Source organism: Thermobia domestica, chromosome 12 (assembly GCF_964235325.1).
Source record: "Thermobia domestica chromosome 12, izTheDome1.hap1.1, whole genome shotgun sequence".
Taxonomy (NCBI): Eukaryota; Metazoa; Arthropoda; class Insecta; order Zygentoma; family Lepismatidae; genus Thermobia; species Thermobia domestica.
In genome coordinates, this window is record NC_137465.1 from 5090061 (window position 1) to 5106692 (window position 16632).

General features: G+C 32.6%; 1 protein-coding gene and 1 long non-coding RNA gene across 7 annotated transcripts in view; one reads left to right on the forward strand and one right to left on the reverse strand.

The window, feature by feature from the left end:
- Nucleotides 1-16632, forward strand: part of LOC145666311 (zinc finger protein basonuclin-2-like) — a 586271-nt gene that overhangs the window by 186955 nt on the left and 382684 nt on the right. The gene's annotated exons all lie outside the window — the stretch shown is intronic.
- On the reverse strand, nucleotides 5366-11161 carry LOC145665680 (uncharacterized). Its single transcript, XR_014127589.1, has 3 exons — nucleotides 10070-11161; nucleotides 9609-9657; nucleotides 5366-5821 (listed from the first exon to the last, which is right to left on the reverse strand). It is a non-coding gene; the product is annotated as an uncharacterized LOC145665680 (long non-coding RNA).

Here is a 16632-nt window from a genome sequence, read left to right on the forward strand (position 1 = left end):
TACTCACTCGACTCATTTTTAATTTTGAAATTAATATTTTTAATTCATATTAGTGACTTCATTGTAAATATAGGAATTAACACGTTCATTGAAATATGTTTATTTTTTACTAGTTATATTCTTATAAAATATAACCCTATATTCTTTAAGTATTATGTTATATACATTTACTTTTGCTTGTTTATACTGAAAAGAAAATGTCAACTTTGCTCGTACTATATATGTTTATCACTTTGTTTTAATAATTACTATTGTGATGCCAAAATGTCTTGAGCCGTGGCAAAAAAATGTAGACTAACGCTCACACCCTTACACACCTACGCGTTGAGCGAATAAGGGTTTAGCTGTTGCTAAGCGAAAGAAAGCGAGTGGAATTCCTTTAACCAATAGCAGCGCTTGCAACGGAAGACTATTTTTAGACTATCTATAGACCATTTTTGCTCTCAAAGCTTTATAATAAAGGTTCAGATTCCTATTGATGTAATATACTATTAGTATGTTTTATCTCACTCATATTAATTAATTGATTAACTATGGAATAGAAAAAATAGAAGAAGTTACGCAGGGCGTAAGTCTGGACATGTCACGCAATTTTATTTTGTGTGTAGAGAAGATATTTAATATAAAATATTCTCATATTAAGTTGGTATTCTTTCCTGAAATAAATTTGTGATCATTTTTGCACTGCACGTACAGTACAAATGATTCTTACACGGTTCCCAAAACAAAGTCCATTGCTGATGTAGCACCCTTTCTCTTTCTATCTATTTATCTATATCTGTATTTATGACGTATCTGCAAGCTTGAATATCTGTAGTTTGTTTGTTGAACTCCTTTCTGCTTGTTCCTTTCTTTTTCCACGTATCCTCTGTATATGTTTTTTAATCTATCTATGTATTTTATGGCGTATCTGCTTGTATTTGAGTATCTGTAGCTTGTTTTTAATCTATCTATGTATTTTAGGGCGTATTTGCTTGCATTTGAGTATCTGTAGCTTGTTTTTTTATTCTATCTATGTATTTGATGACGTATCTGTTTGTATTTGAGTATCTGTATCTTGTTTTTACTCTTTTTATGAATTTTACTGACTATCTGCAAGTTTGAGTATCTGTAGCTTGTTTTTAATCTATCTATGTATTTTAGGACGTATTTGCTTGCATTTGAGTATCTGTAGCTTGTTTTTACTCTCTTTATGAATTTTACTGACTATCTACAAGATTGAGTATCTGTAACTTGTTTTTACTCTATCTATGTATTTATGACGTATCTGCTTGTATTTGAGTATCTGTAGCTTGTTTTTAATCTATCTATGTATTTTAGGACGTATTTGCTTGCATTTGAGTATCTGTAGCTTGTTTTTGTTCTATCTATGTATTTTATGGAGTATCTGCATGTTTTTCGAGTATCTGTAACTTGTTTTTACTCTCTCTATGAATTTTACTGACTATCTACAAGTTTGAGTATCTGTAGCTTGTTTGTTGTCATCCTTTCTGAGTGTTTTTAAGTATCTACATATCCCTCTCTTTATCTCTCTCTTTCTCTCTTTTGCACGTATCGTTTATATGTGTTTTTATCTATTTATGTATTTGATGACGTATCTGCTTGTTTTGAGTATCTGTACCTTGTTTTTACTCTCTCTTTATGTATTTTATGGAGTATCTACAAGTTTGAGTATCTGTATCTTGTTTTTTACTCTATCTATGTATTTGATGATGTATCTGCATGTTTTGAGTATCTGTAGCTTGTTTTTACTCTATCTATGTATTTTACGGACTATCTGTAAGAAAGTACTTTTAGTCTTACTGTAGAATGCAAATATCGTAATTTTGAATATAATCATTTTTAATACCCATGACGTTTGCCTTCTCTTTTGTATAACACAAGTTTGTATTCAAGGAAGATCCCCTAAGAAATTTTACGGTAAACTATACATGTTCCTTAGATTTTGAACTGATTACGGCTTTGCTGTAATACCAAAGACTTTATTTCTCACTACAATTGATAAATATAACGTAAATAAATACATTCTATAACACAATATAACACATAGATTTTAACTATGCGGTATGAAATCTGGAACATCACAATTATTCTATACTAATTTATATTTTACCCGCGATATCTATTTTAATATTGTTTTCACATCTACTGGCTAAGTCTTCCTTCAAAATCTATTTTCGGGTATAGGACATGAGTACCTAATTTCCCTATATTTCAGAACAATATACATGATTTTAAGCTTCACATTCTTCACTAAGAGATTTTGAAGTGAATAGTAATTTAAGTTTCATGTTTTTAGATTGCATCTACTTCTTTTGGTCTTTTATCAGATTGATTTAGGACTATACTGTTTCCTTATGGTACATGTGTTCTTTTCACCATGCAGACTTCAGTGATACACTGTTTTCTTATGGAGAATGCATCATTTAATCTTCTTCATGAAGAATTAGTAGTAGAATGCTTACTTATGATACATGATGACTCAGTGATACAGTACTTCCTTGCGCTAATTGAGGTCCCTGATTGAATTTTGAATGTACTGATTTAGTAATAAACTGATTCCTTATATTACTTGATTCCTTACATTACATGATTCCTTATATAACTTGAGACTGCATCATTAATCTTCAACGTGTTCATTTTTAATACCCATGATGGCTTAGTGGTACAATGTTTCCTTATGATACTTGAGGTCTCTCCATCAAATTAAGTCAGTGATAGACTGATTTCTTATGCTACAAAGTACCTTACTCATTTAATTTTTATAACACTCACTCAGTGGAAGTGTATTTTACTTCTATATGTTCTTACTCATTATCTTTTAGCCCGAATAATACAAACAAACCCCCCAAAATTCATTGCATCAATCACAAAAGTTCCTGAATGATTTCTATTCATACTCAAATGGTTCTACTTTGTATGCCTATTTCTGCAAGATACATCTTCCCTAGGTCTTCCTAACGGTTGTTTTCCTCTTTTTATTATGACCCTAACAATGTCTGGTAAACGGAATCTAAAAATAATAAGGTTTTTGGTATTTTATTCCTGAAGAATTGCTAAGCTACTTGGTATATTTCTTGAATTAATACTACAGTAATTCACGTAGTATATTCGTTATCGTTTTGGCATATGTTGCACCCCGCTTACGGTTTTGCTCTCTCAAAATTTGTAAAAGTTTGAATAAAGTTTTCCAGGTTTTTTCTTTATTTATTCATTTGAAGAAAATGCCGGGATGGTACTTTACTTATAGTTTTCAGATTGTTTCCCGAATTGTGTACTCCCTAAAGAATATTATCCTTCAAACCCATCAGTTTCAATACTCAAACTCATCAGTTTCAATCCTAACTAATACTTTTTATTCAAATTGTGTTTTATCTGTAATATACATTCTGTAATATACACTCTCTCAAGGTGTCAAATTTTCTCAACTTTTTTCGTTCTACAAGCACCATTAAAAGATTTTCCGTTGTTTCAGAAATTATCATTCTTCTTTACAACCACATTTTTAAAATGACGTTAAAAGATGCATATTTTACAAAGAATGTCATAATGTAAGTAATTTAATCATTGATCATTCATTTGCTTTGGACTGTTTCATTGAAGATAGTATTTTTCAAAAAACCAACACATGATTCTCTATAAAATTTAATGAATCACAAGCTATAGCACTAATTCATTTCAATGGACTTCTCCATGATACTTTAACTAAAATTCTATAGCGATCCAAAGAATATTTATTGCTCAAACATATGGAATAACGACCATATTTTTACTTAATTAATATAGAAAGAGAAAAATAATAGACTGACATAAAATATTCATGTAGTTGGACACAATGATTCGATTCCAGTTTGATGCAAGCAGTCCCGGTGGGAGGCACTCGGTCAAAAAAAGTGTACAATACTTTTAAGGCCATCCACCTTGAATGAATTTTTCTTGGATTTTCCTCATCCACACCAGTTAAATGCCTTGGTGATACCTAACTTATAAGTCCCAAACCACTTTTTTCCTCCCCGGATCCTTTATTCCTTCCTTCCCTTCCGAGATTGTGTGCTCGTTGAACAACATTACCCCTCAAACGTGAAGTGGTAAATGGTCTTAGATGTTAAAAGACCAAAAATCTAAATTGTAATCTTAATCCTATTCGATTCCAATTTTCGCAAATCAATCTCAAAACGAAAGAATCACATAAGATTTTTCAATAATGCCATAAGTCTTACAGGACACCGTGTGATTTGTATATTTCAAGTTCAACTAAATATTTTTATTCTTCATTTCTAATAGCAATATAAATCTGAACGACCCTGCTAGACTTTTTGCTATGATATTATAAAAACAAAAATACATTGGAAAGCGCAGACAATTCATAGCAAAAGATAACCTTCAAATCTTATAGACATTCAGAATTCCTTCCTTCCTTCCTAACAGTATTTTATACTTAAAAGGCTATTCCCACCACTTTCGCTTTCTTCGAAAGAATCCCACCTCCCAAAACCAGACCCTCTTTTCTTAGAAAAACACCCAAACAGTAAAACTCCGCTCAAGGGGCGGTGAAGGCAGAGGAGGGAACGAGAAGTCACCGTATTCAACTAAAACTTGTTTTCTCAAGTGATTATGAGTGTGTGAAGTGATCTTCACCTTAAATTATAAATGGGGAAACGTTTCTGAATCTTTCCATGTTAGCAAATGTAAACAAAGAATATTTTTCAGTTAATTTACTTACCATCAATTTCAGGATTTGTTTTTTCCATTAAATTTCTAGTCATCTTAGCAGCTTCAATAACCGTACAAGTCCCATACGGTTACAATAAATATAATAATAATAATAATAATAATAATAATAATAATAATAATAATAATAATTATAATAATTGGCCAAGTAACTAGTGTATGTGCATTTGGTACACGTGGTTCTGGGTTCGATATCTGGCGAGAGAGCACAAAATTAATATTTCTGTCATTCAGTTTCCTTAATCAATAGTCTAGTTTAGCCTAAAGATCATAACTGTTAAATAAAATAATAATAATAATAATAATAATAATAATAATAATAATAATAATAATAATAATAATAATAATAATAATAAATCTTCTTCATATCCACATTTGACAACGATAATTTTGAGTTTGATTGTTTATGTGGTTCGGATATCAACTTATTCTGTAAATTCATGTCTCAAATAGGATTAAAATTCTTAAAAGAAAAAAAAAAACAATTCAAATTGAGCTGATTGAAATCAGATAATAAGTTGCAGGTTCATGTCTCAAAAAGTCTTTTTTTGCTGAAAACAATATTTTAAAATAACTCACACATATTAAAATGGGAAAAGAACGAGTCACATTTTCTTGAAATAAAACCATCAAATTTTCAATATAATTAATTTTAAACTAGAAATCATTTTATTTTTACTATTTACAAATCTTGATTTCTATGTACACTTTTTTCACTTTTGGCTTTTCATTGTCTACAGTTTTTTATAATTTTCCCATCCGTCGTTCTAATGCTATAAATTTAAGAACAGCACCATATTGAATAGTATTATTTTCTTTATTTACGTATTTAGAAAAAATACGGAAAAGTTCTTGCGTATCACTTTTGGTTAGTTTGACATAATTGATTTGCTTCTGCGAGTTCTTGTTCTCCTCCTTCATTCTTTTTCTCCTTTCTTCTTCTTCTTCGTCCTCCTCTCTTTCCTTCCTTTTTCTGCTTTCTTCCATTTCTGATGTTTTTCTTTTTTCTTCTTCCTCAATGTCTATTAAAATACAATCAATCTCTTCAATTGATTGAAGAAGTTCAAAGGTAGATTTACCCTCTGCCATCCTGCAAAATAACAGAAACAAAATTATCAGTAATTGAAATTTACAAATCTACTTATTTTAACTTAAGTATCCTTATGGCTAATCATTTATCACAAAAGAGGTAAATTTATATCCTCTAAAAATCAGAACTCAACATTTTTTAGCAATACCATACTCTCTAATACTATTAATTTTTGATCTTTTAAGTCAACAAATTTTCAAGACTAAACTTCAGTTCTACAAATTAAAAGTCTATGTAAGTTTAATTTCATATATCGGTCTTGTAATATGAAGGTATCGTACGGACCGTTGCCTTAATCATCTCAAGTATCATTCTTAACGGTCTTTGGAATAAAATATGTGTTAATTCGCATATTATACCTTAAGAAAATAATCAAGTCAGTTGGACAGTACAATCAAATTATTTCGTTACGAAAAACAAGCACAATTCTTCCTTATCCCACAGGTTATTTTCAAGTGTTTTATCCTAGCTTAGAATAATAACTAAAATTTAGTGAATTCAAATAATTTCTGGGGGTTTTTGGTGATTCAGTGATACAGGGTTCACCTCTGGTGCTTGTGGTCCCGGTTTAATCTTAGCGTCTGCGAATTATTTCAACATTTTATAACAAACATTAAGTTTGGATTTATTTTTTATAAATTGTGGTGGACAAACACCATGTACTTTGCTTTTGTTGGGGTTTTATATACTTTTATGTGGTTTCTTTTTGTAAAGTGATGGTTTAACAAATTACAGTTTCCTTTAGCGTAGCGGTATAACCATCAGACGTAAAACTCAGTTATCGTTCAGATTAGATAACCCATCAGTACAGTGAATCATATTGGGTTGCCTAACATGTAGGAATTATACAACAGTACAGTAAAACATATTGGGTACCCTAACATGTAGGGATTATACAAACATTTTTCTTTACGGATTATTCTCTCTCCGAGAGATATCATCCCTCAAGGGGACAATAAGATTAGATGTCCAACTCTATATTCTAATTTCGGAATTCTTTTCTATACCTACATGTAATGATATATACACTTTTCTACGATATATACTGTCAAATCATTTAATCGAAAGGCAATGCAAGGCAACATATGTCAAGATACCCTTTCATTGAATTGTGTACATGTCATGAGTTCTAACGGTATAACATATTCTTAGATGATAAAAAATTCGGGAAAATCTTGTGTTCTGTAAAGGAATTTAACCATTGTTTATATTTCAAACTATATTCCTAATTCAATAAGAATAATATGAATAAGGGTGACGCAAAAATCAATGGTAAAGCCTTCGTTTCTGATGCATGGATTACTTGATTTATGTTGTCAGTTTAGATCTTCCGCAAACATCATGTTTCTACATTTTCTCGTGGAAAACGCTTTCTACGTTCATTATAATTTAATCTAATATAATTGTGCGAAACTAAAGATTTCATTTTTTCCAATAACATTACTAAAATGTTTGGGAAATAATTACTTATGAAAAAAATATGTAAATCAGTCAATCAAATTAAGAATACGATATCATATTATAAAACAACAAGCAATCCAAATCTGTTAAGCAATCAGTTCTATTTTAGAAAAGTGTGAAATAATATTCTTAAAAGTTTTCTTATTATCATTAATAAGTATCTATTTATTCAAGTAACTAACTAACTAACTAACTCTATGGCCTATGAAACCCGGAGGCCACGTTCACAAAAGCTCTCCACTGACTTCCATCCTTAGATAATTGCATCCAGTTTCTACTTTGTATGCGTATCTCTGCGAAATCCATCCTCCCATTTGCGCCTAGGTCTTCCTGATGACCGTTTTCCTCTTTTATTACGACTATATTACATAACATACGCCCTCCTAGACTTGACAACCCTAATCATGTTTAATAAACAATCTAATAAATTACGTTATAAAGTTTCCAACATTCCCCTTCCTCTTGGGTCCAAATATTCGTCTCAGGATCTTGTACTGAAATACTTTTAGTCTATGTTCTTTCCTCAGAGTAAGCGATCATGTTTTGCAACCATACAGAACAACAAGCATAATTAACGTTTTATATATTTTAAGCTTCAACAGAATTTGCGACAACAAGAGATTTTGAACCGAATAATGCACGAATTCCCTGGTTTTAGTCGCCATTTAATTTCTCCGTGAATTTGATTTTCTCCTCTGTTAATACTGATCTTAAATATTTGAAACTAACCATTTTATCAAAAGTATTATTTAATATTTTAATGCATCCATAAAATGCAGTATTACGGTCCCAACGCACTTTCGTGTATTTACTTTTCTCTGCATTTATTTCTAAAGCCATGTCCCTGCAAGCATTTCATAAGATCTCTGCATTTATTTCTAATGTTCTCCTATCATCCCCTATTAAATTTACATCATCAGTATATACCATAACTGGTGAATACTGTTCAACTCTATTCAACAATCTAATTATTCTGTCAATATATGGAAAAAACACCAACAGGAAGACCAAATATAAAAAGAAAAATCGATTAATCTAGCATGAATAATTCATTACTATTTCTGATAAATTCACTAAATATTATGATATATTTTGTTCAAACAACCTAGTAATCACATACAGTATCTAACATCTACCATTTTCACAAAATAATATAAAGATTTCTTTCATTCAGAACAAATAAATGCTCAAATCTTGGTCCATCATACACACAAACAACTATCACTTTATATCTTTCCGCAAATAGTACGATTACTGAAGGAAATATTGTACAAACGTGTTAAAATAGATGTAATTCTGACTTATAATTCAAAACATGATCTTAATCTTCTGTAAAACATTACATTTCATAAAATTTACTTGTAACTTCTTAGTTATCGTGCACCCCTTTACCGTGAAAGAGCGGTGTTCAATTCTCGGCAAAGCCATGTAGTTCAGATTCAATGATAATCACTAGGACCCGTCTCATATAGCCTAGTTATTGCACAAAAATCGTACTTAGTTATTATACTTATCGTTAACAAAAATCCTAACTTGGTTCACGAGAAAAAGATATATTTCACTTGAGGTCCCCGTCTCATATAGTCTAGTTGTGAAAAGGCTATTAATTCGATAACTCAATAATTTTTATAAATGTGTTCGTATATAAAACATGGTTTAATAATACACCATTTGTCTTCCGATCAGTCCAAATATAAAATATGAATTCAACTAATACGTAAAAGCTCTGCACTGATTTCATTTCATAGCTAAAAACATGGATTTGGTGTCTACTGTTTGTAATTTACGTTTTCCTCATGCTTGTTACGCTTTCCTAAGTGGGGAAAAAAATCAACTGGAAGCCTTCAAAATGTAGATGTGGAAAAAATGGTAAGAATTAGTTGGGTAAAGCAAAAAGAAATAACAGAATGTTAGAAGTGTTGGGTGAAAAAGAATATTTTTAGACATTATTAGGAAGAGAAATTAGTTGTATCATTGCCTAAAAAAATAATCTATCATGAGTGATATCCTAGAGGGTATAATAACGGAAAAAGAGGGAAAGGGTTAATATTAAAACTAAAAGATCGCACGCAAAAAAAAAAAAAGGTTAGCGGTGAAGCATAGAAGCTTCTCAGCTGTACCCTATCAATAAAGGCAAAATACCTATGATAACGACAAATGTTTGTTTTCAATTAAACTTTAAAAGCAATATGTATTCTAGATACGGTTAATATCCAACTAATAATATTGATTTCATTCTGTGGTCTTCCATGAAAAAATAAACATTTGTATGTCTTCAACATTACATATTATATAATGATAATAAGAAATATATTATTTTTCTTACCTGGTAATTCTTTCTGAAGCGTGGTTCAAACTCCTGGAAATGGTATAATCTAAAAAAGAAAGAAAAAATGAATTACTATATTTGAATTTTTCTATTACAAAAAATAATCAGTGCTAAGAAAAATCAAATGAATATTTATTATAAAATTAATCCTTTCCGAAAATGAAGAAATTTTTCAATCCAATGAGCTAAGTCTAAGAAATTAAAAACAAAATCCAATTATTTCTCAAAATGTCATGTTTTCAGGATACTATAAGTCAGCTTGCATGTATTTGGTAAAATAAATGTGATATGAAACAAAAAGAAGATAATAATTTCCAAATGAATTCATACAATCAACAAAAATTACTCTAAGATAATTTTCCAATAATAATAATATTAAAAATGTTTCATATCTTGTAATCAATTAATGAAAATGAATTTTTATCTGAATATATTTAAGAAGACAGAAGTCCACTTACCTTTTCAAATATAAGAACAAATGAAGTAGCGCCGATAAAAAAAAAACAACTTCGAAGCAAGAACACCGTCACAATCTATCCAACTAACTTGAAATGACAAAAATCTTCAAAATTCAGTTTTTATATTGAACAGAAGAAACCCACGCCAATTTTCACAATTCCATACAATAATAATAAAAAAGAGTCCTCTAAAAAGATTGTAAACCACTTTTTTTTTCTCTCTCTCTCTCTCTCTCTCTTTCTCTCTCTCTCTCTCTGGAATTCTATATGGACGATAACCCTCATAGCAATAACGGAATGGATACAAACATTTAAAAAAGAAAAAGAAAAAAGAAGCAATTCTACCTTCCCTCTTACTCCGAGGGTAAGAAATCCTGTCCTTCAAACTGCAATAAGACGCCCAATAGTCTACCATCGGGTTTTATAGATTCTGTGAGTATTTTTTCTCTCATTATATAATTAGTATATGTGTAACTAAAGTTCATTAAAGTATGGCAATTAATTATGTTCTAAGAACCTCACCAAGTATGTATTTTTAATCAATTTCATAACAAACATTGTATTGCATTTACTGTACACATGACATACATGTCCATGCATTCAACACTTATTTTTTCCTTATATCATGCTTGCCTTTAATACATGTGGTCCTAAGTTCATTTTCAATAGTATGTGTAACGTTTCCAATTCGTTTCCCGGTGGGTACCTTTGGCGTGGGAGACCCGGGTTCGATTCCCGGCGGGAGCTCATGTGGTTCGGATTCCACGTAGGTTCACGTCTCATATAGCTGTGCTCCTAAAAGATACACTAATCTAAAATCAACACAACTCAACACAATTCCCAACAGGTGCCTTTGGCATAAAAACCGGGTTCAATTCCCGGTGGAGGTGTATAGTTCAAATTCTACGATAAAACTGTAGGTTCATGTCTCATATAGCCTCGTTGTTAAAAGACACACTAATCTAAAAATCAACACAAATCAAATCTAGTTATAAAAATTCTGTATCAATCGGCTCATGCGGAACCCAATTAATATAATTAATAATGGTACAAACTAGTTCAATGGTAGAGCATCTACCTCTGCTGGTGGATTTTCTCATGTCAAGCATGGTCAAATCATTTTTTAGTATTCTTATAACAAAAAAAATGTATTATATAAATTGTACTAATCAGCATCAAGTTCATAAGTCTTCTTAAAGTTCCCCGTTTCCTCCCACTTCCTCATTCCGCTATTTTATTTTTCATAAAGGAAATATTACGACAAAAATGGATTCATATAAATTAGTCTAACAGAATAATTCTCTGACAATAAATTTAATAAATTCATATAGTCTCAGTGGTAAAGAAGTCTCTAGTATATGAGGTTCTTGGTTTATTTCTTCGTCAAAACCATTTTACTAAACTCAACATAAACAAGTGTCAATCAATAATATCTAAATAAAGATTCCTCTCACTTTCTAAGGGCTAGTACCACAGTGAAAAAAGTCTTGTTCTCTGTTAGCTGGGAAATCCTAGGTCACACAAATTATTTAAACATTTTCTAAGTATTTAGTGTATTGCTGCTACAATCCATATCTCCACTGCTTGAGATATCTTGGTTCGATTTCCAATCAAGTAAATTTGTAGTGAGCAAACACCTTGCTCATGAGTTTTCCTCTCACTTTCTTCATTCCAACATTTTACTTATCATAAGGGGATTGTTATGATATGATTGTTATGATATGAAGTATATGATATGATATGATATGAAGAGTAAACTGATATAAGATAACCTAGGTGATATAACCATACGGCACAATATTTACAAATCATGAAATGATTTCATCATACATCATGGCCATTACATAATGCATATACATTTTTAATCGTAGGAGTTAATATTCATTCATAATAACAATTTTATAAACCCATCTTCCCGTCAAAACAAGTTTGGGCAACTCAGTTCCCCGCCCTTCCGTTGCAACATGTGTTTCGGCGCGGGTCTCTTTCTTTTCCAGCGGTCTTAACCATTAAAAGAAAGAATGTTTCGTTTCAATACAATCTTTACAAAAACTCGAGGAAAACAAATTCATGTAACAACCTAACTGTTACGTAAAAGGGGAACAATACATAAAGCTTTTTCAAAGTTCAATGTCAACTTTGGGTTTTATTTTCTCTTTTTTTCTGTAAGGGAGTAAAAAATTTCTTGAAGGACATCTAGAATGCAATCTTCACAAAGCTCTCTAAAAAAGTAAACAATAATCCCTAACAGTTTCTTTTTTAACACTAACTAAATTGCACAATTGTGTTCCAAAAATCTTTTTGAGGGGGACTCTGGTATCTATGTGAAGGTCACACTGTCTAATTAAATCTGATGGTTGTATCTAACGGTGAATCCTAATTTTTTCACGGCTCCTTTCGGCTGAAGGACAGGATCTCATAAATACCAACACAAATCATAAGTATATCCTCCAACAAAGATGGTTAAATCTTCAAAGAATTCTTCAAAGAATTCGTATATGGGCAATAATAAAGCGTTACTTGGCCTTGCATCAACTCTCAAAAAAACCTTCAAGCTTCATTTCTGAGAATTCAGGTGTTCTATTAAAAATTCAATAATAAATGATGAAAGAACGTACCAAAAACATCAATAAAGTTTTATTTTTTCAAGATAACCTTCAGTCAAATTGTATTTTCTACGAATTTCAACTTTCACAGCCATAAATTGTCAATAAACACATATTTTCAACGCAATAAATAACATAAAAAACACTCATAAATAGCAGACACCCCTCTAATCACGCAATAAATAGCATTAACTCAATGCCAGAAGTCTCAATTTGGACCTAAAGGGTTGAACTACTTGTTGGTCCTACCTCTACTGATGTCCAATTGAATCACAAAGTATCGCAATCGTTTGTACATTGTTTGTACAGAAATGTGCAGGCCAAATTTTCGTTTGTACACTATTAGGGGCGCCGCCAGGGCGAAAACAAAGTGGGGGGCTTTCTAAGTGATAGCCCAATCACCATGTTCAATTCAGTCACAAATTGTCGCAATCATTTGTACATCGTTTCTACAGAAATATGCAGGCAAAATTTTCGTTTGTACACAATTAGGGGCGAGCTCAGAACGAAAACGAAGGGGGGGCTGTCTAAGTGGTAGCCCCCACCATGTCCAATTCAATCACAAATTGTCACAATCGTTTCTATATCGTTTGTACAGAAATGTGCAGGCTAAATTATTGTTTGTACATAATTAAGGGCGCTGCCAGAACGAAAACAAAGTGGGGGCTGTTTAAGTGATAGCCCCCCACCATGTCCAATTCAATCACAAATTGTCGCAATCGTTTCTACATCGTTTGTAGAGAAATGTGCATGCAAAATTTTCGTTTGTACATAATTAGGGGCGCCGCCAGGGCGAAAACAAAGTGGGGGGCTTTCTAAGTGATAGCCCAATCACCATGTTCAATTCTATCACAAATTGTCGCAATCGTTTGTACATCGTTTGTACAGAAATATGCAGGCAAAATTTTCGTTTGTACACAATTAGGGGCGACCTCAGAACGAAAACAAAGGGGGGGGGGGTCTGTCTAAATGGTAGCCCTCCCACCATGTGCAATTGAATCACAAATTGTCGCAATCGTTTGAATATAGTTATAAAGAAATGTGCAGGCGAGATTTTCGTTTGTACACAATTAGGGGCGCCGCCAGAACGAAAACAAAGTGGGGGGCTGTCTAAATGTTAGCCCTCCCACCATGTTCAATTCAACCACAAACTGTCGCACTTGTTTGTACGCCTTTGTACATAAATGTGCAGCTGAAATTTTCGTTTGCACATAAATGTGGCCCCGCCAAAACGATAACAAACTATGGGCTCTCTAATTGATAGGCCTCCCACCATGTCGAATTCAACCACAAACTGTCGCACTTGTTTGTTACGGTTTTGTACAGAAATTTGCAGGCGAAATTTTCGTTTGTACACAATTGCGGGCGCGCCAAAACGATAACCAAGTATAGGCTACCTAATTGGTAGCACCCCCTACGTCCGATTCAAAAGAAAATCATCTCAATTGTTTGCACATCGTTTGAGCAGTAATGCGCAGGCGAAATTTTTTTTTCTAAGCTATCAGATGCGTGGACAGAACGAAAAAAAAGGGGAGTTGTCTAAGTGCTAGCCCCACCATGTTCGATTGAACCACGAATTGTCGCGATCGTTTATACGTCGTTTGTGCAGAAATGTGCAGGTAAAATTTTCGTTTGTATTAAAGAATATACGGATGTGAGTATTTTTAATATCTGCGATCAACATTAACCGGTTTGAATAACGGTTGATGAGTTTGAAAATGGTTCCTATTGCACTAGTTGAAAAAAAATTCTTTTTCTCTGGCACACGGAAGAAAATGCCTGATTCTAATAGAACTTTTCACGTAGAATTCGAATCTGCAATCAGTTTTTCTCCATCACCCTCAGTTTTCCCGTGACAGAGGTGTTTTCGGAAAATTTCCCCTCAAATTTCTGTTCTTTTTCTTTTTTTCTTTTTTTAAAACCATTTTCATACTTGTAGCTTGGGTACCTTAGGTATATAAACGCACAAATTATATTGTATGTTAGCCTGATTTATACTTAGTAAGCCCTCTAAGTTTCATAAGAATAGCATTATTCTATCTAGAGAAATAAACATATTTATATAAAAAATATGCTATGTGTACTGTTCATTTTACAATATTCATTAGTGCAGATAAAATCACATATAACTTCCACGAAAATTACAATATAAGCACGGTTTATATCTTATTGGATTTGAAATAAAACATATTTTCAATGATGTATACACCGTGTCACCATTTTATATCTACTTAATAAATAATACAAAAGAAGTGAGTGGTATCTTCTTAATAAATGGACACTTACTTACCTCAACTAATATGTTTTAGTTGTCGACTTTCTTCTGTGTTTGGTTTCTGGAACATCTCTTTTAAGTGTCCAACAGTAATCAGCTAGCATTTTTGAACTACACTGTCACTGGTACCTCGTCTCCATGGAGGAAATGTCCTGATGAAAATGTTCCCCATACTCATCACTAACAGCACCAAGCTTTTCAGGAAAGAAATGCAGGTGGGAGTCTAGAAAGTGAACTTTAAGGGACATGTTGCAACCCATTTCATTGAATGATTGCCGGAAATCACTCACAATTTCACGGTAATTTGGGGCTTTCTTGTTTCCTAAAAAAATCTCTGTTAAACATTTAAATGGACACCAAGCTGCTTTCTCAACCAGAGTTAAGAGATCCTCAAATTTTTGGTCACGAATCAAACATCTTATTTGGGGGTCTACAAAAATCCCTAGCGTCACTAACCCGAGGAATTTTTTCCTTGAGGTAACAAGATCCTGCATTACTTTTGTCCATTGTCCTAACAAAGTTTTTGAAGAGCCCCAACTTTATGTGAAGAGGAGGTAGAATTATCTAATCAGGGCTCACCAGTGAGGAATAAACAGCATTCTTCTGTCCAGGAGTTAATACATGCGTTGGCCATTCCTTCTTGATGTAATGTTCCGCTTTGTTCCTGCTGTCCCATTCGCAGAGGAAACAACAATATTTCGTATAACCAAGCTGCAAACCCATTAACAAAGAAATGACTTGTAAATCACAGCAAACGGTCCACTTGTATTTCTCATACTGAATTTTTTGTAACACTATTTCCATGTTTTCATAGGTTTCCTTCATATTAGTTGCATAAGCCAAAGGCACTGAAGGAAATTTGTTGCTATTGTGCAAAAGGACAGCCTTAAAACTAGTTTTCAAAGAGTCAATAAGCAATCTCTACTCTGTACTTATATGTGCATGTCCAAGTCTATCCATCACAGCACAGACATTATTACAATACACTAAATCATTTTCTTGAGAATAGTAGTTTTGAAACTCTGTATGAAGGTTTCGAAAAATACACACTTTAGTGTCACGATGGAGCAGATTCCAGCCTTAAGTTTAGAATCAAGAAGTTCTGTCTGTGTATTTGAGAGTTTTAAATCCCGTATGAGGTCATTTAGTTCACCCGGAGTTATCAGATGGGAATCCAATGTAGATGTGCTTCCTACATAAGTAGGATCATCATCTTCATTTGGAACTTCAATAGTTGCCTCAAGTACGTAATCCTCATTTACCGTAAGATGAGGAGGAGGTACCGGTACAGGTAATTCTGCACTGTGTGGAACTGGCCTAATTGCTGATGGCAAATTAGGGTAATGTACTGTGTGGTTAGATTTACTGCTTATTTCTTTTATCTGTGTCATACAAAAGTAGCAGTCTGAAGAATGATCTTTTGGTTCCCTCCAGATCATCGGTACTGCGAAGTTCATGTTTCGTCCACCATTTGCCCACCCAGTCAGACGTTTCACGCAAGTACAACAAATGTAGTGAGGAACCCAGTTCTTATCCTGGTCTCCTACACAGCAACCAAAATATAACTGATAACACTTCCTCACAAGTGGAGTAAAACATCGACGTTGTGATTTAAATATCAGCTCCCCACATACATAACAGAAATTGTCCGGTTTATTTACACACTTCCTCGACATCTTGTA